Here is a 25925-nt window from a genome sequence, read left to right as displayed (position 1 = left end):
AGCTATGGAAAGTTTTGAACATAATGCTGACTTTTTCATTTGTGGCATTGCCAAATGCAGGTCATGGAAGACAAAAGCAATGGGTAAGCATGCCTCGAGTCGAGTCAGGATTTAGGTAACATAGTAATCTGGATGAGTTGAGGTTTGCCAAGTGCGTGCAGAGGCTGGATGGAAGCCATTAGATCAAATGTAATAATAAAGAACGGCAGATGCTGGTTTCTACCAAAGAAAGATACAAAGTGTGGGAGTAACTCAGTAGGTTAGGCAGTATCTCTGGAGAACATGGATAGTTGCCGTTTTGGGTCAGAAACCCTTCTTCAGACTAATTTCTTTGCTTTGGAATAAAGCTCTGCCAGAGATGGTTGAGAGTTTTAACCATAGATAGGCAGAAGGATGTGTTGGCAGTGAAGTAAAGATGGAGGCAATTAGTCTGTAATGGAGAAAATGGGAGATTTGAAGTGCAGTTTGGAGTGGATTAGGATGCCATGAAGAAGGATGCACTTGAGGAAGTCTCAGGAGGTTGTTTATGTATTAATAATAGGAGAGATTTTTCTTTGCAGGAGGTAATATCAAAGATGTCTTTTTGTGACGGGAGGAAAATGAGGTTCTCCCAAGACTGGACCCAAGTCTAAGAGCACAGCAGTAGAGAGGGTGGTGGAGGCATAGACTGCAAAGCACACCTAGAACTGAATCCATGGTTACCCAATGTGTTCCAATGGGGTAGATTAAGGTGAAAGGAGCAAGGAAGATTGGAGAGTAGGAACGATATACTGTACCATTCAAAACTGACAATTATGATTTAGATTATCTCCAGGTTTGCGATCTTTGGATTAATTTGGTGGACCAATTCAGTTTGTAAAATGAGTGAAGAAGAAACTGCAGATGCTGATTTATACTAAAGATACACACAACATGCTGGAGTAACTCAGCGGGTCAGGCAGCACCATGGAGAAAAATAAAGGGTGATGTTTTGGGCCGGAACCCTTCTTCAGACAGCCCCCTCCTCCATAAGCCCCGAGCCCAACATGACGGAGAGCTTTCTTCCATTGCCTCCGTGCCTTTTTCAATGGGAAGGAGTCCTCACCACTCAGTGATGACCCCTTCTCCCGTCTCCAATGGTCCCCCTTGTGGGCACCCCAGATATCCTTTTACCTTCTCCAGACAAATCTGAAGAAGGGCTCCGACCCCAAAATATCACCTATTCTTTTTTCCCCCCAAGGTGGCAGCCAGACCTGATGTTACTCCAGCATTTTGTGTCTATCTTTTGTAAAATGAGTAGTTACACAGGGTAGAATATTTGCAATGCAGATGATTCTGATATTAAATGATTGCGTATTTGTTGTGATGCCCCCATTTTGGTGCATGGTGCTACTAATGATGCTAAAGAAAGCAGCAGTGATACTGGCTGGGGTAAGAGTGGGAGTTAGATGCGTATTTGCACAATCATACAAACACAGCAATATGTTTGTACCTTGAAGTATATCCTCAGCCCACCTTGTGTTAGTGAACCGGAAAATCGGTGGTGGACCTATATTGCGTTAAATATTGGTATATTGTAAGAAAAGCACCTCCAAGTTGTATCTGACAGCTGAAGCAATCAAATATCGTGTTTCAAATATTGTCTTTCGTTATAAAGGTTTAGTTGATCTCAGCACTAGATTACACAATACAATACAATGCAATTTATTTGTTGTTATTTGAACCCAGAGGTTCAAACGATATTTGGTTTCTGCAGTCATACAAACAAGAAGAAGAACCAAGACACAACACAATTTACACAAACATCCATCACAGTGAATCTCCTCCTCCTGATGTCAGAGTCAAAGCCCCCGGCGGGCTATGGTAAATAAGTCCCACAGCCATTAAAGTCGCGCCAGGCGATGCAAGGCCCTGCTCCGGGTCTTGGTGTTGGAGCCCCCGGCGTGCGCTAACAAGTCCCGCGGCCATTTAAAGCCGCGCCGGGCGATGCAAGGCACTGCTCCTCAACCCCGTAACTCGGGCGGGAGAAGTCGCGTTGCGGAAGCCCCGAAAAGTGGTCTCCCAGCAGGGACCCGCAGGCTCCCGGTGTCACCGTCCACCGGGCCGGCAGCTGGAGCCTCCGAATCTCTGGGGTCGGGCCGCAGCAGCGCGCCACCGCAGCTCCTCCCGCTCCAAATTCGGCCAGCTCCACAATAGTGGGTAAGTCCGCAGCTCCGCGACTGGAGCCCCAGGTCGTCCCGGTCGGAGGTCGCTCCACGGTGCTAGGCCCCAACGACAACGGAGACCCGACAGAGAAAAGGTTGGGTTCTCCGTACAAGGGAAAGATTTTAAAAGTTTCCCCGTTTCCTCACCCCCCGCACACATACCCAGTTTAAAAAATTAAAAATAAAAACTACATTAAAACGAGACAAAAAATAAAAAAAAGACAGACAGACTGCAGAGGCCGCTGTGACGCGAGTCGCGCCGCCCACCCAATAGATTGGAAGGTTTGATAAATCTAATTAGATCATGATCATTAGAATAGTGAATATATCACTTTAGAACATAGTACAGCACAGAACCATGTCCCTCAAAAAAAAGTATTTGCCAAACACGAGGCCAAGATAAATTAATCCCCTCTGCCTGCATGTGATCCATTTCCCTCCATCCCTGCATATCCATTTGCCCATCTAAAAGCCTCACCATAAATGCCACTGATGGTATTTGCCTCCATCACTCTTGGCAGTGCACTCAAGGCACCCATCAGTATTGCGAAGTAGTACATCCATTTGCTGGGGTAGTGGTGCCAGCTTTGATTTGTACCTATTCTTATCTTTAATTTTCCCTTTCCCCTAACACAGTCTGAGGAAGGGTCTCAACCTGAATCAGCACACATTCCATTTTTCCAGAGATGCTGCCTGACCCTATGAATTCCTCCAGCACTTTGGGTCTATCTTCCAACCATTCCTTTTCTTCCTCGGTATGAATCCTCCTGAAACAATTGAAGGAAGTGTACATTAGTACATTATTTCTTGGAGGGCAGGAGGCTAAATGGTGACGTGGGGGTGGGGGTGGGGACAGCAAGTTAATTTGGAAAGCTGGAGGTTTAATTAGTTTAGAGATTCAGCGCGGAAACAGTCCCTTCTGCCCACCAAGACCATGCTGACCAGCGATCCCCTTTACACTAGCCCTATCCTACACACCATGGACCATATACAATTTTTACTGAAACCAATTAACCTGCAAACTTGCATCTTTGGAGTGTAGGAGGAAACCGGAGCACCCGGGGAAAACCCACACGGTCATGGGGAGAATGTACAAACACCATACCGACAGCAACCGTAATCTGGATCAAACCCAGATCCCTGGTGCTGTATGGCAGCAACTCTACCCCTGTGCCACCATGCCGAAAGTTGTTTCATTGATATAGAGTATTGGTGAAGCTACATCCGAGTACTGAATAGTCATTTTATTTAATGAAAGACATTAATGTTTTGGAAGCAATTCAGATAAGCTTCAATAGACTGATACCTGGAATGGGCAAGTTACCTTCAAAGGACAGATTGGGAAAAACTGGGTACGACGTTCCAATGGGGTCATGCACTTTGGCAGAAGGAGTAAAGTCTATTTTCTAAATGCAAACAGGATTCAGAAATTGGAGGTGCAAAGGAACTTGTGACTGCTGGTGCAGGATTCCCAAACGGGTTAATTTGCAGATAGACACCATCCATTTGCCTATCCAAAAGCCTCTCTCCCCCACCCTAGTCATCTTATTAGTTCCACTGGTTGCTTCTCCATATCCCTTTGTTATCACCTCTTCCCCAGCCAACAATGGGCCATTGTGGGCCCTGCCATTCCATGATCATCTATTGCAGCCCTGTTTTGTTCTGGCTGAATGGCCTGTTTCCATGCTGTCTGACTCTAAATATCCTGATACCATGCTGTAAATTCAATGTGTGTATTCTATTCAGTTCTTGCACCCATGCACATGGCACAGAGCAACAAAAAAAAACAATATTTGTGGTCTAAAAATTGATTTTTCACTTTGTCCTTTGTGAAATCAAGTTAATTTCAAAATAAAATCGGCAAGCTAATGCAAGCCAGTTTGAGAATGCATTGAACATTACGCTTGTCCTTTAAGCCAAAGCTGACCAGAATCCCCCCCAATTTAAAAAAAAATAAAAATCAATTGTCTTACTGCTGGAGGTCATGGCTTTGTACGATTCAATCTTCAGGAATGTCTTGGCTTTAGCCTTTGCCTACATAATGATCGAGAAGAACAATGTTGTGTTATTCTACTGGCACATACAAGAAACAACAACCCTGACGGCAGTTAACCTATGGGAGACGTATATGCTGATCTCCATGTTCCATAAAGATTGATTTAGCACATCATTCTCCATGTGCAGCACCTAAAATAATCTGATGGATTACCTACTTTATAAATACATATGCTGTCTGCTAGATTTTTTATCCTCCATTTAGTCTTTTTATGCTATTAACTTTTAATATCACTTATGTTCTACTCAACATTGGCATTAAGTGCTGGAAGATAGATCATAGATAGACACAATACCCTTCTTCAGAGTGAAAGGGGGGGGGGGTTGAAGAGCTGGAAGGGAGAAAAGACCAGGACCATTCAGGGCTGGAATGAGAAGGGTGTCAGACGGTGGTGAATCTGTGGAATTCTTTGCCACAGAAGGCTGTGGAGGTAATGTCAGTGGATATCTTTATGGTAGAGATAGATACATTCTTGATTAGTATGGGTGTCCGAGGTTATGGGGGAAAAGGCAGGAGAATTGGGTTAAGAGGGAGAGATAGATCAGCCATGATTGAATGGCAGAGTAGACATGATGGGTCGAATGACTTAAATCTGCTCCTATCACTTATGATCTTATAACCTCAGGCAGGGCAGTGCCTGGTAGGTCCATTGTTGGCCAGGGAAGGTGTGATCTCAAGTTGAGAACTGTGGAACTGGTAAAAACAACTAGAGAGGAGGGAGGGGTAAGATGAAGATACTTGAAATTAGTGAAGTCAATGTTCATACCACTGGGTTGTAAGCTACTCAAGTAAAATACGAGGTGCTGTTCCTCCAATTTTGGAAGATTATAATTGTTACAATTGGTCAATGAAGACAATTATTTCATTCTCACTCAACACACCGTTGTGTTTTTGCCATCCTTGCATTGCAGCCAATCATACACATCTGCAATCTGCACCATTCCCTCCACTGATGCTGCCTGACCCGTTGAGTTTCTCCAGCACTCTGCGTTTTGCTCAAATTTCAGGCATTTGCGGTTTCTTGTATCTGCTTCATACAAATAAGATTACTGTGGAAGGAAGTTGATAGTTCTATTCACCAATCAATACTTTAATTATACACAAAGAGCAAGTCCCACCATTGCAATGAGAGCAGCACCATTAAATGTAACCTTTGGAGTTTTGTCTCTCAACTGGCATAAGGAATGAGGAATGAAATAATGTTAAAAGTAATCAGAGTCTTGTTCTCTGGAGCTGATAGTTGTAGCTGCAGTGTGGGTCTATGCTTTGATCAGCATCAGCTGGGTCAATCCATAACTTTTTCCTCTGGTATTTCATTAAGAAAAGCAACGCTCCAAAAGCTGTGGAGGAAAAGTATCGAACAAAGAATTGTTGTATACAATTTAAGACTTGCAATGTTTCGCTGAGACTCAAAGTATCAATGCTGGTTCATAAGTCATACAGCGTGGAAACAGGCCCTTCGGTCCAACTTGCCCACACCACCCAACATGCACCATCTACACTGCGTTTGGCCCATATCCCTCTAAACACGTCCTATCCATGTACCCATCTCAATGTTTCTAAAACGTTGCAATATTACCTGCCTCAACCACCTCCTCTGGCAGCTTGTTCCATACACCCATCACCCTTTGTGTGAAAAACTTCACCCCCTCTCCCTCATTATCACCAATGGCCCATTATGGACTCCATTCCTTGGTCATCTGTTGCATACTCCCATTTCTGGCCTTTTCCTACCTCCAGTTCCTTCTCCTCTACTTTCAGTCCCAACCCAAAACATCACCCATCCCTTTTCTCCAGAGATGCTGCCTGACCTTGCTCCATTACTCCAGCACTTTGTGTCTATCGCTGGCTTTATATCTTTCAGTTCATTGAACACCTGTTTGTAAGAAGACCTCTTTCGCATTTGCTAGGAATCCGCATCTAAAACATGACATTTTATTAAACCAGATTTTGCATTATGTGCAAACTTTTGAAACGTTTAAGGTGCAGTCACTGTGCACATCATGCCACACTGCAAGAATTCAAACACCTCCTGGCTTCTCCAAAGCTTTCAAATAGATCATGATTGTAGCTTGGGTCATAAATGCATTATTATCACTGCCCTTACTTTGAACTAAAGTAATTCTGAACTAAAACAGTGGATAAAGATGAACAGCATATTTTGGAATCTTAATAAGGATTAATGTTAATGCTATTTTCTTATTGGGAGCAGAAATCAATAATAGCAATTGCATGCCTGCAGCATTGGATTATAATTTTGGAATCCGATTTCAGGAACAGAGGTCAAAGAGTATATAATATGAAGACATTTGCACCACTTACAAGCAGATATTTTCCAAAGCATATAAATGAGTTTAGCCTTTTTCAGGGGAGAAACCGTAATTGTGAAGTTTAGCACCATTAACAACAAAGACAGGCACAAAATGCTGGAGTAACTCAGCGGGTCAAGCAGCATCTCAGGAGAAAAGAAGTAGGTGACGATTCGGGTTGAGGCCCTTCAGTCTCAACCCGAAGTATCACCTATTCCTTTTCTCCAGAGGTGCTACCTGAACCGCTGAGTTACGCCAGCATTTTATGCCTATCTTTGGCATAAACCTACATCTGCAGCTCCTTCCTACACCTTTAACAACAAATTACCTGGACTCGCTGTTTGAGCCTGTGGACAGCAGCAGGTATTTTGGGAAATAGGCAGAGGAATCTTGGGTTAATCCTATATTGTAAGGATAGAATAGTGTGTTGTCCTTATGAGAATGAGACAGCGTGGAACTATGAAGTCTACAAGGTTTAAATAGGTGCTGTCATTTTGATAAGTATTTTCAATATTTTCATAACAGATCATTCTTAATGGTTGGGATGATCAGATGATGAATTTTCATCACACCGACACAGAATCTACAAATGGGAAAATAAATCTGAGATCTTCACTGTAATATTAGTAATTTCCTGAAACATGATTGCGTTTTCTATTCGGGTGATCACTAATATTCATTTACAGGTCTTAAAGTGACTTTTGATTTTAGACTTTAGAGATACAGCGTGGAAACAGGCCCTTCGGCCCTCTGAGTCCGCAATGTCCAACGATCACCCTGTACACTAATACCATCCTAGGTAGACAAAAATGCTGGAGAAACTCAGCAGGTGAGGCAGCATCTATGGAGCGAAGGAATGGGTGACATTTTGGGTCGAGATCCTTCTTCAGACCTTCTCCTACTCCTTCGCTCCAGAGATGCTGCCTCACCCATTGAGTTTCTCCAGTATTTGTCCACCTTCGATTTTTCCAGCATCTGCAGCTCTTCCTTAAACACAAATACTATCCTACACACTAGGGACAATTTATAATTTTATCGAAGCCAATTAACCTACAAACCTGCAGGTCCTTGGCGTGTGAGAGGAATCTGGAGCACCCGGAGAAAATCCACAGGGTCACCGGGAGAATGTGCAATCTCTGCACAGACTGCACCCGCAGTCAGGATTGAACCCAGATCTCTGGTGCTGCAAGGCGGCAACTCTACCGCTACGCCACCGTGCCACCCTAAGTGTCCAACTTTGTTCTTAGGAAACGCAAAACAAACAATTTTTGCACTAAATATTTAATGAAAAGTCAGACAGGGGTATAAAGCAATCTGATTCTATTGCTGCCATTCACTGGTGTTACTGAAAATAATATGAGCAGAAGCCTATGTTTATACACAACAAAAGAGACACGACAAGAAAAGGGAGAATTGAATGTGAGTTTGGAGGACCAGCACCTCATATTCTGCTTGGGTGGCTTACAATCCAATGATATGAACATTGAATTCTCCAATTTTAGGTTCCACCCACCTACCATCCCCTAATCCACCCTTTTCCGTTTGTTTCCTGCAACCCTTTCCTCCTCTATCCCTTCCTCTGGCCTTACATTTCACTGCTTGTCTCTCCGAAACTGACCCATTTGACTCCTTTTCATCTCTAGGCATTGTCCACCCATATGCCAACCATACTCCCCTCACCTGTATCCACCTATCACTTGCCAGGCTTTGTCCCACCCCCATCGCTTTTCCAGCTTTCTCCCACCCTACTATAATCAGTCTGATGAAGGGTCCAGACTATGACTTTACATGCAAGGATTCCTGAAACGTCACTGACCAAGTACTCCAGAGATGCTGCCTGACCTGCTGAGTTACTCCATTGCATTTGTGTATAGAATACAAATAGGCTAACAAGAGATATAAGAAAAGATTGTAAGAGTCTCTCTGGACATGTAAAATGAAAAACATAACAAAACTAAATATGGGTCCCTCACAAAATGAGAAATTATATTGGGAAATAAAATGAAACACATTTTGGCTGGCTGTCTAAAGAAGATAACCAGAAATCAAGGAGTATTATAAATGAATGAGGAACTCAAAATAAATGGGAATTGGTGAAAGGGTTGTGCGAGAGACAGAAGTGGAACTGAGAGAAATTAAATCTCCAGTACTTGATGTCCTGCATTCTAGGGCTTTGAAAGAGGAGGCCATAGGAATAATAGATGCACTGGCTGACCTTGCAAAACATCATACACATTAGAACAATTTCCACAGTTATAAGGTTGTAAATTTAACGCTAGTTAAGAATAAAGACAACTGCGAACTGCAGAGCAGTTAACATAACACCATTGGTGGGGAATATACTGGGATCTATTAGTCAGGAAGTGGTAAGAGTGGCACTTAAAAAAATAGCAGGGACTGCACAAGGGAACTGCAGATGCTGGAAACACGAGCCAAACACAAAGTGCTGGAGGAACTTGGCGGGTCAGGCAGCATCAGCAAAGGGAATGGAGAATCAGTTTGAAGACTGATTGGAAAGGTTTAGAGGGATATGGCCCAAAAGTGAGCAGGTGGGACAAGGGTAGATGGGGCATCCTGGTCAGCCCGTTTCCATAGTCTATAACCACAAGCAGGGCTGCCAACTCTCAAGCTTGGAGCGTGAGAATCACACATTTGGACAAATTCTCACGCCCTGATGCTGATCACAAATTTCTCAACGAAAATTTCAAAACTCAGATAAACTGCATGGGCCGCGGGTGTTGGAGAGTCAGGGCTGAGGGAGGGATGGAAGCAGAACCAGCAGCGAGGACAGATCCGGGTTGCCGGTGCTGGCGAGTGTTTGCTGAGATGGCGAGCAAAGATAGTGTGTGCGGGGCTGTCGAGTCACTCACTGCAGCTCCGGCCATGGAGCAGTGCAAGAGTCCCGGGCCGTCGGAGTGAATACCACAGAAAATATTATGTACTCTCGACAGAGGCAATCAGAGCAGATTGGGAATGCGAATTGCTGATAAAAATTTCGAAAGAAACATGGGAAACATACCTGATATACATACATAAATATTCGATTAATGCAAAACATAATTTAATTCAAATTAAAATTTTACATAGATTATACTACTCGAAAACAAGACTGAATAAAATCTATCCAAATATCTCTCCCATCTGTGATAGATGCTTATCTGAGAATGCCACTATAACACACTCTTTTGTCTCCTGTATAAAACGTTTCAAATCTTGGAATGAAATTTTTGAAATTTTTACAAAACTATTTAATAGAAGACTTGAACCTAATACAGAAATGATTATCTATGGATCAATGGAAGATGGGAATAAGCTAAATATGTTTCAAAAATCTCTACTTAACTATGGTTTAATAACGGCAAAAAAACTCATACTGAAATCTTGGAAAAATGCGCCAACACCAACGCTCAAAATGTGGATTTCAAATATGTCGGAAACGGCATATCTGGAAGAAATGAGACTCCTAGCAGGTAAAATAGACCAATTCTTATTGATTTGGTCTCTTTTTATCGACTTCTTACAAGCATATGGTGCAACACAACTACAGAAATAAAATGTTTCAGAATCAGGTGACTGGTGGCCTGGAACATAAAATAGGTATATCGCTTACAATCTCCCTTTTCCCTCCTTTTTTCTGTCTTTTCTATTTCACCTTTCTCTTTCTACTTCTTCTTTCTTCTTTAGGCCTACCTTTCTATTTCACGCACCACTTACGTCAATCTCCCCTTTTCTATTCTTTTCTTCCTTATTTCTGTTTTATTATTAAATTAAAAAAAATAAGAAGTTGTATATGAAATGTAATATGTCAACAAGTATTAGGTACATTATTGTACTTACTTCTAACAAAAAATAAATACATAAATAAAAATCACATTTAATAGAATAATATTGCTTAAATATAGTTATTGGACTTTGCATTTTGGAAAAGTCCCAGCTGAGAGGAAGACAGCAAAATACTGAAAATATTGGGGGTGAAAATGACTTCAAGACAGTTTGTTATGAAAATGAAAGAAATAGACAGTAGGTGCAGGAGTAGGCCATTCGGCCCTTCGAGCCAGCACCGCCATTCAATGTGACCATGGTTGATCATCCCCGTCAGTACCCCGTTCCTGCCTTCTCCCCATATCCCCTGACTCCACTATTTTTAAGAGCCTTATCTAGCTCTCTTGAAAGCATCCAGAGAACCCGCCTCCACCGCCCTCCGAGGCAGAGAATTCCACAGACTCACCACTGTGAGAAAAAGTGTTTCCTCGTCTCCGTTCTAAATGGCTTACTCCTTATTCTTAAACTGTGGCCCCTGGTTCTGGACTTCCCCAACATCGGGAACACGTTTCCTGCCTCTAGCGTGTCCAAGCCCTTAACAAATGGTAACAGAATACTTATACAGCTGAGTGAACATAATTTTATGGATGAGAAATTGTGTTCAACCAATTGATGACTTCTTTGACAAAGTAACTAGCCTGTTAGATAACAAGGAAGCCAATGGATGTAGCAAATTTTGTTATCCATAATTTGGTCTGTGAAGTGCCCCATAAAGGATTACTGCATTAGATAAGCACCTGTAGGCTTGAACGTAATAGTCCAGGGGGTCAGATATGGGGCTTTATGTGTGGGCCAGATATATTGTCAATGCAAAGGGGCTCGGAGCAAGGCCAAGTGGACATCCAGAGTCAAGGTCTGGAATAGTACTAGATGTGCAGTCAAAGCTGGGACCAGGGGAGTGTTCAGCACTGGGAACCCAAGCAGATAAGCAGCTATGATCAGGGTAGTATAGGGGGCCAGGTGTAAGGCTGGACTCAGGGACTGGAATGAGAGAAGGTATGCAACTGGAGTCAGGGCCAGGAGTAGTACCAGGTGTGCAGTGAGACCCAGGTTGGTCAGCATGGGCCAAGTGTTTGATTATAACCTGATATCCATACATGAATGTACTAAGATGCACCATATGTATACAGTATGCACCATATGTATACAGTAGGCACTATATTGCACAAGCTGAAAAATGCAAAAGTTCCATACCAATAGGAGAGGGGACACACCCTCCTCCACGCTCCCTCGGGCTTGGTCTCTTGCAATTTCTCACTCCCAACTCTCACCCAATGTTGGCAGCTCCTGCCCCAAGGGTCCCGACCTGAAACATTACTTGTCTGTACAAAGTTTGTATGTTCTCCCTCTCACCACATGGGTTTTCTCCAGGAGCTCCGATTTCCTCCCACATCCCAACAATGTGCAGGTTTTAATCTCTAAAAAGGTGAATGGGCAGGTATAAGACAGATGGAATGGAATTTAGAAAAATGTCAGGTCAGCCACTTTGCTGGAAGAAAGACAGATGGATTTTTAAATAGTGCAAGGTTGGAAGGTGTTGGTGTTCAGAGGGACCTAGGAATCCTTGAATGTAAAGTCATAGATCATACAGCACAATGTTTGTACGTTCTCCCTGTGACCACGTGTGGTTTTCTCACGGGTGCTCCAGTTTCCTCCCACATTACAAAGACTCGCAGGTCTGTGGGTTAATTGGCTTCTGCAATTGTCCCTAGTGTCATATGCTGAGAGAATGGAGCAGCTGGGCTTGTACACTCTGGAGTTTAGAAGGATGAGAGGGGATCTCATTGAAACGTATAAGATTGTTAAGGGCTTGGACACACCAGAGGCAGGAAACATGTTCCCGATGTTGGGGGAGTCCAGAACCAGGGGGTCACAGTTTAAGAACAAGGAGTAAGCCATTTAGAACGGAGACGAGGAAACACTTTTTCTCACAGAGAATGGCGAGTCTGTGAGATTTTCTGCCTCAGAGGGCGGTGGATGCAGGTTCTCTGGATACTTTCAAGAGAGAGCTAGATAGGGCTCTTAAAAATAGCAGAGTCAGGGGATATGGGGAGAAGGCAGGAATGGGGTACTGATTGGGGATGATCAGCCATGATCACATTGTATGGCGGGCTGGCTCGAAGGGCCAAATGGCCTACTCCTGCACGTATTGTCTATAGTGTGTAGGGTAGAACTAGTGTACGAGTGATCGCTGGTCACTCAGTGGGCCAAAGGGCTTGTTTCCATGCTGCATCTTTGAGCTAAAGACTGAGATGAGAAGTGATCTAATGGCCAGGAATGTAGTGAATCTCTGAAATTCTATACTTAAGACTGCGAAGACTCAATCACTGTGTATATTTGAGATAAAGGTCAATTGATTTGTGGTTATTAAGTGAGTTAAGGGATTAGCGAGGGCAAGGAGTGATGATGTAATGATCAAACTGTGCTGGGACAGACACAAGGGGTCGAATACCCAGCTTTCAATTCATGCCTTCATATGTATGATCCAGAAAAAGTTGGAAAATAGAGGAAATAATCTTTAGCAGTTCATGTATTTGAAAATGTGAGAAGAATTATTATAAAGGAGAATGTTTTGCACCCTCCATGTCACTCGTGGTGAACTGCTGTGCTGATTGGCAACAACCTTAATCTTGGAGTCTTGAAAATAATGGAACATTTTTCGTTGTTCAGTTATTAAAATATTCCGAGGCTAGCTATATATCTTTAAATGTTATTATTTTTCAGGTATGGTAAAGAGACAATTTAAGCATTTAGGAAAGAGTTACACAAAGAGAAACAGTATGTGTTGTGTGTTTGCATACACAAATGTACGTTATACCCGTCACCACATGGGTTTTCTCTGGGTGCTCCAGTGAGTACCTTCTCATACCTCTAGTATCCCCCTCACTGACTCTCAGTCTGATGAAGGGTCTCGACCTGAAACGTCACCTGTTCCCTTTCTCCAGGGATGCTGCCTGACCCGCTAGTTACTCCAGCATTTTGTGTCTATCTTCCGTGTAAACCAGCATCTGCAGTTCTTTCTTACACCTGCACAAAGGTCAACTGTATGTGACAGCATGAGAGAGTTGGGCGAAAGAGAATGAGCATGTGTGTGTGTGTGTGTGTTTGTAATAGAAGATTGTGTATGTGTGCATACGTATATATTTGTGCATGTGTGTATGACAGATAGATTCTATATGAAATAAAGGAACTAGAAACCCTATGTGTGAGAGCAAGATCACAAGTGAGAGACTGTGTGGGAGAGACAGATGATGCATGCGTGTCAGTTTTTGAAAGAGATAATAAGTGAGAGAGTGTGACTGGAACAACTTTGTTTTGTGAGAATGAGTCTGTGTGAGCTTGTGTGTGAGTGCGTGTGAGCTTGTGTTTGTGAGTGAGTGCATGTGCTTGTGAGTGTGAGCATGTGTGTATTGTGTATATATCTCTGAGGAAAACAGATAGAAAGATGGAGTGTGGATGCATGAGAAAGCAAGACTGAGTATACTTGTATGTGCAGGTTGGAGAGTTGTGGGCATGTATGTGAGAGAGAAGGAAGCTTTGAGTAAGAGAGACAAGAGAAACATCTCACTTATGCATATAAGAAATTTTCTGTGTGCACGTGTGTGAGAAAGAGAATGTAAACGTCTGGATGTAAACAGAGAGAGGTCTGCTAAAATAGATCAAGGTCTCTTTTTCATGTTTATTATACCAGCTGCAGAAACCATGAATTGCTCCTTCTAAATCTTATGATAAAGATTATGGTTGATTTTGTTTGTCTTCCACTGTAACAGACAAGGTTTATCTTGCCATCATGGACATTGTGGGTTAACGGGCCCGTTCCCATGCTGTAGCGTGTTATGTTGTTACAGGCCTGAAAATTGTTTATCTAATTTTACACCAGCATTTACAATTTTAAAGTACTTTAAGTCATTGTAACAGATTTCTCCAGTGCATAAATAAACTATCAGGCCACTGAAGCATTTAATTATGTTTCAAACAACCAATCCTGATTATATAATGGGAGAAAGTAATCAATAAAAAATATTCTATGCACTATGCTGGACACAGATCATAGCAGTGTAAGCTAATTCATTCTTGCAACATTTCTCTCTTCCTCCCCCCATAGCACAATGATAAGTGATACCATATGTCGAGTATGTAATACCGATCAGCCTCAAGAAAATTATCAATAACATTGAAATTTGGTATTTTATTGCTTCAGATCGTAATTTATTATTCCATTTTATGGAATAATAAATTCCATTTTTGGATTTGTAAATAAACCAGCGTTAATGTTCTTAGATAGATTAATAGTCACAGAATATTAATAGGTCTGAATTGGGGAAATCCAACACTTTATATGGTAGAGAGACAAAAAACACTGGAGTAATTCAGCGGGTCAGGCAGCATCCGTGGAGAAAATAGATAGGTGACATTGCAGGACAGGACCCTTCAGACTGAAAAAGGGTCCCGACCCAAATGATCAGTTGTCCATTTTCTCCAGAAATGCTGCCTGACCCTCCGAGTTACTCCAGCTTTTTCTACCTATCTTTTCTATAGGCCAGCATCTGCAGTTTGTTTTTATTACATTTTAAGTTGTGGCGGAGAAGCAGTATTGAATTGGTTAAGGCTCTATGATGAAACACCATTGAACTGTGCATGTCTGGGATAAACACCACAACTATCAAATGGAGAATCTTCTATTCTCCCAGGTTAGGGGAGACGGGTTAGAATTGGTGGATCTTGTTTCGGAGCCTACTGTGCAAAGAAACAGCAGTTTCAATTTTGTTACTAATCACTTCAACAAAGCTGCTTAATTCACCAAATAATAAAACAAACCACTTTTTTTTTTTTTTTTTTTTTTTTTTTTTTTTTAAAAAATACCTCTAGTTTCCCCTCTCCCCGACTCTCAGTTTGAAGTAGGGTTTCGACCCAAAACTTCACCTGTTCCTTTTCTCCAGAGATGCTGCCTGATCTGTTGAGCTACTCCAGCTTTTTGTGTCTAACCTTGGTGTAAACCAGCATATGCAGCTCCTCCCTACACAATAGAATGAACAAGCATTTTAAGAGATTTATTCAGCAGTCGCAGATTGCCATGCACAAGGTTTTAAATACAAGGTATCTGGCTTTCTATTGATGTTATTTGGAAACATGCTCTTGAAAAAGGCTGCTGCTTCTACTCCCAGTTTCCCCTCACAGTAAAGGTCAGATATGAATAATGAACATGAAGGTCTCATTAGACACGGCAAAAAAAACATTTAACAATCTATCATTTGCTGCAGAAGTGTATGAATAAAACATTTCAGGTAGTTTCACTTTTTGAAAGATGAATGGCAGGCTGGTGGGACTGAACTGAAGACTCTCGACTTGAATTGGTCTGTCTGTTGGGATCACCTCTATTTATTTGTCCCTGCAATGATGCATTGTATTCATCTGCAAAAAGATGGTGGAGAGGAGAATGGAGGCAAGAAACTGGTTTGCAATCTGCCCATTTTTTAGGATTTAGATCTTTGAGATACAGCATGGAAACAGGTCCTCAGCCCACTGTTTCCACGCAGACTAGCGATCACCACATACACTAGCACTATTGTACACACTAAGGATAATTTACAGAAGCCAATTAACCTTCAAACCTGTGCGTCTTTGGAATGCGGGAGGAAACTGGAGCACCCGGAGAAATCACGCCAGAGAATGAGCAAACTCCGTACAGACAGCACCAGTAGTCAGGAACGAACCTGGTCTCTGGCACAGTAAGGCAGCAACTCTACCACTCTGTCACCGTGCCGCCATAGACATGAAGGAATCAGCCACACGTCCAATACGGCAAGCAACATTCAGTCTGCCTCTTCCAGATTATCAAATCAGTTTCTACTTCGGCATCTGAGGCACGAGTAAGCAGGCGGATTCAAGAACCTGGAGATGATCTTAAAAATAGAGTACAGTGCTGGTCTTCCTATACAGCTCTCCCAGTATGCAGGCCACCAATAGCTGCAGGCGCATCATTAAAATAACTAGTTATTGAAACCAGGTTACAAACTAGTTTGTCGAGTGAGTTTGCGCGCCAACTTCAGCATCTTTATTTTACTCATACGGTGTCAATCACAGCTCTCAATCACAATATAAAATGTGTTTTAATCTCCCCCAGTTAATATTCCAACAACATAGAACAAGGCACTACAATGCATCACAATGCTGAACTATATTCTGCACTCCGTATCTTGCCCTTTGCTCTGTCTATTGTACTTTAGCTTGAACTGATTATCAAAATGAGTAAGAATTTTATTGTTCTGTCTGGGACATATGACAATAAAATACTCTTGACTTAATTGTTCGTATGCAGGTTTGATCTGTTTGGATAGTATGCAAAACAAAAGCATTTCACCGTATCTCAGTACATCCAACGAGAAAAACCTGAACCTTTTTGGGCTACTTTCTCCATTCCACAACATTGTGCTGGTGATGGAATTGCTTTCCTGCCTTTACAAATGCTTTAATATGCTTTGTGATTTAGTAGGTTTTTATTTTGGGTTGAAACAACAAACGAGCAGTCGGAAAGCTCCTCCAGGATTTAGACACGGTGACAATGAAGGAAAAGTGATGTATTTCTGAAACAGGGGATGACAGGGAAACAGGGCGGGACTGCCATATGCTGAGCGAATGGAACAGCTGGGCTTGTATACTCTGGAGTTTAGAAGGATGAGAGGGCATCTTATTGAAACATATAAGATTTAAGGGTTTGGACACGCTAGAGGCAGGAAACATGGTCCCGATGTTGGGGGAGTCCAGAACCAGGCGCCACAGTTTAAGAATAAGGGGTAAGCCATTTGAACAGAGATGAGGAAACACTTTTTCACACAGTTGTGAGTGTGGAATTCTCTGCCTCAGAGGGTGGTGGAGGCCAGTTCTCTGGATACTTTCAAGAGAGAGCTAGATAGGACTCTTAAAGATAACGGAGTCAGGGGATATGGGGAGAAGGCAGGAACGGGGTACTGATTGGGGATGATCAGCCGTGATCACATTGAACGGCGGTGCTGGCTCGAAGGGCTGAATGGCCTACTCCTGCACCTATTGTCTATTGACGTGCGAGTTGGAGAGGAACCTACCACTGATGGTGTCCCCATGAGCCCGTTATCCTGGAGGTAGATACTGCAGGCATGGGAGTTGCTGTCTTTAGACTCAGATACAGCATGGAAACAGGCCCTTTGATTCACAGAGACCGCACCGACCAGCGATCAACCATACACCAGCACTATCCTACACACTGGGGACAAATTACAATTCACAGAAGCCAAGTAACCTACAAACATGTACGTCTTTGTATGGGAGGAAACCGGAGCTCCAGGGAAAACCCATGTGGTCAAAGGGAGAATGTACAAACTCTGCATAGACAACACCTGTAGTCAGGATCGAACGTCTTAACCTGTCAAGGCCGTCACAGCAACCTGTGTGACTAATTGCATTTTATCCATGCAGCAGACAAAACACATCTGCATGTGTTGCATGTGATGGACGGGGTGTCAATCAAACACAAGGGAGGACCTTATTGAAACTTACCAAATAATGAAAGGCTATTGTGGTTGTGGAGAGGATGTTTCTACTAGTGAGAAAGTCTAGGACCAGAGGCCATAGTCTCAGAAAAAAAAAGGATGTACCTTTAGAATGATGAGGAGGAATGCATTTCGTCATGGTGAATCTGTGGAAGTCATTACCACAGAGGGCTGTGGAGGCCAAGTCAATGGATATTTTTAAGGCAGAGATTGACAGATTCTTGATTAGTACAGGTGTCAAGGGGAAAAGGAGCATTGAGTTAAGAGAAAGATAGATCAGCCATGATTGAATGGCAGAGTAGACTTGATGGGCCAAATGGCCTAATTCTGTTTCTAGAACTTATAACTAAACAGGATGAGGGACCCACATGGTGTCAAACTTCTTTTGTGTTGTTGAGGTTGCACACATCCAAGCAGGAGGATAGTTTGCAATCATCTTTCTGACTTCGTCATACTTCAGCCCAGCTCATCCATCTTACCAAAATCAAAGCTTGTCCCATTTTGACCCATGTCCCAATAAACCTTTTCAATCCATGTACTTGTCCAAATGAATTTCCAACATTGTAAGTGTACACATTTCCACAATTTTGTTGGAAGAATAGTTGCAGAAACAAAAAAACTACAGATGCTGGTTTATACCAAAGATAGACACAAAATGCTGGACTAACTCAGTGGTCAGGCAGCCTCTCTGGAGAAAAAGGATGGGCAAAATTTTGGGCTGATCCAACCCGAAATGTCACCCATCCTTTTTCCTCCAGAGATGCTGCCTGACCCGTTGGGTTACTCCAGCACTTTGAGTCTATCCTTTGGAAGAGTGTTCCATATCACCACCACCATCTGTGTGAAAAGTTTGTCCCTTGGGTCCATTTTAGATTTGGTTTGATTATTGTCATGTGTGCTGAGGTTCAGTGAAAAAGGTTTGTTTTGCATGCTATCCAAACAGAAGGGAAGTGAGTCGTCTAGCCTTTGACTGGTCCCCAACCCCCAACCCACCCACCCCACCGTTAACAAAGGTGGACCCAGCAGGGGGCCGCTCCTGCCACGTGCGACAATAGATAGGGCTTTTCAGTAAACCTTTGTAATTTTGTCAGCCCCCAGAAACATGGCGACACTTGTGTATTGCCCATGTGAGGTCATAATAATGGGGATATAAATGAGCAGAAACAAAATGGCATCAGTCACCTAAACACCATTCAATGATACTTTGTCACATGTACATAGCTGCAGTGAAATGTTTTGTTTTTCATACAACCGGTATGATTTTACCGGGGCGTACGAATAAAAGTATTTTGGCGGTCTCAAGAACGACAACTGAAGTTTCAAACTGATCTTTAATCGAAAGTTCGGTTTTCAGTACACAGGTTCTCTAGACACGTCTGGCCACATCTGTGGTCAGTGCTGAACTAACACGCGAAAGCGAAACCGCGTGAAAACAAGCAGTCCTCCCGAGTCACGTGACCGCGGCTTCCGAACGCCGGGTTCGATACCTGCGTGCGCCAGCAGGCGCCGCAACAGTATTTCACCTTAGCGAGGTACATGTGACAACAAAGTATCATTGAATGGTGTTTATGTGACTGATGCAATTTTGTTTCTTCTCGTTGATATTACCATTATTATGATGACTGCTCATCTCTATTTGGTGAGGACACACCCCACAGATATTAAATTTCCCGGGCAGCATTTACTCCTCAATCCCCCCCCGACTGAGACTTTTGCAGGAGCTCCCTGGAGAGGCTGGCATCAGGAGAGGGCGGGTGAGAGCAGGGGGATTGAAGTTGGAGACAGTGGTCCTAGGATTGAACGAAAAGGTAGTAGTAGCAAAGGTCAGGCCACAGAGGAATATTGACTAATACAAAATCTGCAGGCTGTAAGCGTTCACCCACACTAACATGCTGACAGATCCAAGGAACAGTGCACTCTGCTGCACTTGTGATTTGCACTGAGAAACACTGCAGTGACAATATGGAACCGGAGGCAGAGTTCCGCAGGCAATCTTGCTTCATCATCACATAAAAGCCATTGCTGCACCAAGTGGTATTGTGTGCATGTCAGCCACGATTCAATTGGTTGTACTAGAGTCATACAGCAAGGAAATGGACCAACACCGACCAACACGCCCCATCTACACTAGTCCCACCTGCCTGCGCTTGGCCCATATCCCTCTAAACCCGTCCCATCCATGTACCCGTCTAATCGTTTCTTAAACATTACGATAGTCCCTGCCTCAACTACCTCATCCGGCAGCTCATTCCACACACCACCCTTTGTGTAAAAGTGACCCCACAGATTCCTATTAAACCTTTCCCCCTTCATCGTAAACCAGTGTCCTCTGGTTCTCAATTCCCTTACTCTGGACAAGAGACTGTGCATTTACCCGATCTATTCCTCTCATGATTTTGTATACCTATTGTATACCTATTTTCTGATTTTCTACAAGATCATGCCTCGTCATCCTGAGCTCCAAGGAATAGTCCCAGCCTGCACAACCTCTCCCTATAGTTCAGGCTCTCGGGTACTGCCTCTGAATCAGTAGGTTCTAGTTCCAGACTCTTTCCAGGGGACTGTACTAAAATCTACACCGCGTGTGCTCCGCTAGGCAAATGACACCCTTTCACTGGTAGGCAAGCACCTGGATAGGAAAGGTTCAGAGGGATATGGGCCTAACACAAGCAAATGAGACTAGTTTAGATGGGGCATCTAGGTTAGTATGTACAAGTTGGGCCGAAGGACCTGTTTCCATGCTGTATGACTCTACCAGGCATGGCTGTGGAAATAAGGGGAAACCTTGGTGCTGTTAGATCCCTCAGATTAACATAAATATCCTGTTGATAGCCACAGTGCTGGAGTAACACAGTGGGCCATGTAGCATATCTGGAGAAAAGGAATAGGCGATGTTTGGGGTTGAGAACTTTCTTCAGAGACTGAGGAGAGGGAAACTAGAGGTTTGAACAGGTTCAGAAAAAATCAGAGCCAGCAGAGAAAGGTAGAGCCCACAATGGTTCACTGTTGGCTGTGGAAGAGGTTATAACAAAGCGATATTGCTGTTCCTTTCAATTTACCTTGGGTATCACTCTAACAGTGGAGGTGGCCTTGGACAGAAAAGTCAGTGGAGTTAAAGTGTTTGGCAAATGGAAATGGGAAATATCCTGTGTTGCTGTTTGAAGAAGGGAAGCTGTGATATTCCCAGTATTATCATCAATACTTATTCCCTATTCATTGGATTATCATGGTATTATATCACATTGTCATTTGTCCAAGTTTGCTGTATGAAAATTGACTAGACTGTAATAACAATTGCATTTTAAAAATTAGTTGTAAAAACAGAAAACAAAGACTTGTCCAATTCTGGTCATTCCCACTTCTCCCATCTGACAGAAGATACAGGAGTTTGAAAGCGCACACCAGCAGACTCAGGAACAGCTTCTTCCCCTCTGTTATCTGGCTTGTGAACAGATTCACCTATTGTGAACATTGGACTTTTTCCATGGAACTGGTGCGCTACAATGCTGAGAACTACATTCCAGAGGGATATGGGCCAAAAGGTGGAACTAGTGTAGATGGGACATCTTGGTTGCCATTTGCAAGTTGGACCAAAGGGCCCGTTTCCGTGCTGTATGTCTCTAATTCTATGTCTCTACCATCACAAGCATTATTTTTAACTTCCAGTCTGTGATCTCAGTGGGTTGAGCTAATCCTGGTAGTGTTGTCCCATTCACATTCCACTGACTTGCTGACACTCTGCCACTGGTGACAGGGAGTTCTTTAGTTTAATAACATGGAGATGTTTGAATCGGTATCTTTTTATTTCTTTTGGGAAATAAAAAAAATTGAAACAAATCACAAATGTGTAAAAACAGAATGTAACTGGATCTCCATTGAGATCCCACTGCCTATTTCCAACATTGTTTTCATTGATGAATTATATGTCTGTTTACTCTGCAGACATTTGTTTGATGTGGGTTGCGTACATTGTTTTATCATGCGGGGCTCCGTGGGGTAATTTAAAAATCCACCAAATAAATGTCTAATTAAATGTAGTGCCAGGATACAGGAAAGGGCAATTTGTACTTAAAAAATAAACAAAGCCATGTTTATTTTATTTTTTTGCGTTCGGCTTCCAGCACTTAGATTGTGGTCATGCCTTAAAAGATGAGCTTGCTCCCTGCAATCTGTAGAAATCATTAATTTGAGGCACGTCTTGAATCCGCCTGAGGATTTCTCCATGCTCTGCGTCAGAGATGCTGGTGTGAAGCCAGAGGGATGTAGGCAGCAAAGTGAAACACATTGACTGATCTTGGTCGGAATGTCATCATGACAATGTTCACAGGCTGCTCCTCAGTCAAGCACCAATCGCTTCCATCAGCTTCTGCTTTTTGTTTGAAATAAAAAAGCACAGTGTGCTGACTAGCTATCTAAACTTAGTTTTGTTTTGTTTAGAGATACAGCATAGAAGCAGACCCTTCAGTCCACACCAACCATCGATCACCTGTTCACACTAGTTCAATGTTGTCCCACTCTCTCCTTACACACTAGAGACAATTTACAGAGGGCCATTTTACCGACAAACACACACGTCTTTAGGATGTGTGAGGAAACCCACGCGGTTACAGGGAGAATTTGCAAACTCCATGCAGATAGCGCCCAAGGTCAGGATCGAACCCAGTCTCTCATGCTGTGAGACAACTGCTCTACCTGCTGCACCACCCCAACCTCAGCCTTCTGCTGAAATCCAGATTTGTACAGTGATTGGATGTTGGAAGTGTTACATTATAGCAAGTTTGCTAAAAATTTTGTGATTAGGAATTTTAAATGCAAATCAATTTTATTGCCATCACTTTGGAAATCTGTCTAAGAGAAGCCTCATGTTGTGAGAAATATAAACTTCAACAGAATGATTGTTTTATCATCATATGGGTTCTAGACCACAAGATATAGGAGCAGAATTAGGCCATCTCACCCATCAGGTCTGCTCCACCATTCAATCATAGAAACATAGAAAATAGGTGCAGGAGTAGGCCATTCGGCCCTTCAAGCCTACACCGCCATTCAATATAATCATGGCTGATCATCCAAAAACAGTACCTCATTCCTGCATTCCCCCCATATCCCTTGATTCCATTAGCCCCAAGAGTTATATCCAACTCTCTTGAATACATCCAGTGAATTGGCCTCCATTACCTTCTATGGCAGAGAATTACACAAACTCACAACTCTCTGGGTGAAAATGTTTTTTCTTGATCTCAGTCCTGCCCCTTATTCTTAAAGTGTGACCCCTGGTTCGGGACTCCCCCAACATCAGGACCATTGTGTTTAAGGATGCAGGATGCAGACTCCCCAAGCGGAATACGAGGTGCTGTATATATGCTGTAATACGAGCACCTCATATTCTGCTTGGGGAGTCTGCATCCTGGTGGCATGAACATCGATGTCTCACAATTCTGTTAACCCTTGCCGTCTCCTCCCCTTTCTACCTCGCCCTCGGGCTCCTCCTCCTCTTTCCTTTCTTCTCTCAACCTCCCCCACCCCCTATCAGTCTGAAGAAGGGTTTCAGCCCAAAACGTTGCCCATCTCCTTCGCTCCATGGATGCTGCTGCACCCACTTAGTTTCTCCAGCATTTTTGTGTACCTTCGAATTTCCAGCATTTGCAGGCCCTTCTTAAACATCAGGACCATTTTTCGTGCATCTAGTCTGTCTAATCCCTTAAGAATTTTATATAGTTCCATAAGATCCTCTCTCATCCTTCTAGATTCCAGTGACTACAAGCCCAGTCGATCCATTATTTCATCATATGTCAGTCCCACCATCCCAAGAATTAACCTATGCTGCACTCCCTCAATAACAAGAATGTCCATCCTCAAATTAGGTGGCCAAAACTGCACAAAATACTCCAGATGTTCTCACCATGGCCCTGCACAACTGCAGTCAGACCTCCTTATTCCTATCCTCAAATCCTCCCACAATGAAGGCCAACATGCCATTTGCTTTCTTCACTGCCACCCAGCTTTGCGTCATCTGCAAACCTTGAGGTGTTACATATTATTGTTTTGTCTAGATCAGGGCTGATCTATTTACCCTCAGCCCAAGGTTTATGGAGAAACAAGGAACTGCAGATGCTAGGTAAAAACAATAGGACACAAAATGCTGGAGTAACTCACCAAGACACCCACTGGTGGTGAGGGGTGTCCCAGTTGCGCAGTCTTTCTCAAACCTGCAACAGGGGGGGACACTACTAATAGAAGCCCTCATTCAGAATATCTGGGTTTTATAGGGAGTAGGGTAACGAGGTTCAAGTGGCCAAACCAATATCAGCTAATTGGACCCAGCCCTTACCAATGATGCTGTGGACTGGCCTCTTCTGGCCACTCAATCAGTTAAAGAGATCAGAGTGGGGCCTGTTGTGACTCCTTCATGATTTTATATACCTCTAGTAGGCCACTTCTCAGTCACCTAATGTCCAGGGAAAAGAAGACCCAGCCTATCCACCCTCTCCTTAGAGCTCAAACCCTCCCATTCCTGGTAATGGTCTTGTAAATCTCCTCCTTACCCTTTCCCGTCCAATGAGACCCTTTCTATAGCAGGGCGACCAGAACTGTACACAGTACTCCAAATGTGGCCTCACCAACCTGTGCAGCTGTAACGTGGCAACCCTACTCCTGTACTCAATGAAGGCGTCATGAAATCTTACAGCATTGAAACAGGCCTTTCAGCCCAACTCATCCATGCCAACCAAGATGCCCCATATAAGCTAGTCCCATTTGCCCTCATTTAGTTCATATCTCTCTAAACCTTTCCTATCCATGTACCTGTCCAATTGTCTTTTAAATGTTGCTATTGTACCTGCCTCAACTACCACCTCTGGCAGCTCATTCCATATACCTGCCACCTTCTGAGTGAAAAAGTTGCCCCTCAGTTTCCCAGTAAATCTTCCCCCTCTCATCTTAAAGTGTGAGAGTGTGTGTGCCAAATGTCTTCTTCACCAGACTGTTCACCTCTGTTGGCACCATCATGGAGCTCCATACCTGCACCACTCGGTCTCTCTGTTCTACAACACTGCCCAGGCTCCTACCACTCACTATGTACGTCCTGCCTTGGTTTGTCCAACCAAATTGTAACATCTCACATTTATCTGAATTATCTCCATCTGCCATTCCTTAACCCATTGACCCAGTTGATCAAGATCCCATTGTAATTGTACAAAGAAAGCAGAGGACAAAGAGGAAGAACAGGAATTCTGCTGAATTTAATTACCAAATCCATTAGACGTCTACAAACTAAATGCTAATCAAATTGAACTAAGAATATGGAGTTATAAATAAATCTGGTTACTATCTTGGCTTTGGTAAACCAATTACTGGAAGTATGTAAAATTATGAAAGGTATAGATAGACAGGCAGAACCATTTTAGACAGTTAGAACCTTTTGGCAAGGATGGAATAATAAATACTAGAGGGCATAGCTTTAAGGTGAGAGGCGCAAAGTTCAGGGGAGATATGCGAGGCAACTTTATTATGCAGAGGGTGGTGAGTACCTGGAACGCACTGCCAAGGTTGGTGATTGAGGCAGATATGACAGTGACATTTAAGAAGCTTTTGGATAGGCACATGGATATGGAGCCTTCGCTCCATAGATGCTGCTGCACCCGCTGAGTTTCTCCAGCATTTTTGTGTACCTTGGATATGGAAGGATATGGATTACGATCAGGTAGATATGAGATGGACTTGGCACAGTGTTCGGCTGAGACATTGTGGGCTGAAGGGCCTGATCCTGTGCTGTACTGTTCTATGTTTTAAAGTGATAAATTTGCTATTCTAATGCTGGAGATCGAATTAGATTTATCTAATCCTCCAACCTAATGCTTTCCTGAAGTATCATAATGAAGCAGAGTATTTGAAACACCAAATTTTGACTGTCAGATATAACTGTCAGTCAGATATGACTGTCAGTGCTTTTCTATGTAATGGATGTCTAAAATTACCACTAAACATAACCAAAAATGCTGATGTGATTGAAGACTGATTGGAATTTATT

At 43.0% G+C, this 25925-nt stretch overlaps 1 protein-coding gene across 4 annotated transcripts in view; it reads left to right on the top strand.

Annotated features, from left to right (window-relative positions):
* Positions 1 to 25925, top strand: part of LOC129698140 (glutamate receptor 4) — a 187811-nt gene that overhangs the window by 4915 nt on the left and 156971 nt on the right. The gene's annotated exons all lie outside the window — the stretch shown is intronic.

This window comes from Leucoraja erinacea, chromosome 6 (assembly GCF_028641065.1).
Source record: "Leucoraja erinacea ecotype New England chromosome 6, Leri_hhj_1, whole genome shotgun sequence".
NCBI lineage: Eukaryota > Metazoa > Chordata > Chondrichthyes > Rajiformes > Rajidae > Leucoraja > Leucoraja erinaceus.
Note: the sequence above shows the minus strand (reverse complement) of the source record. Positions and strands in the feature narration are given on the sequence as shown.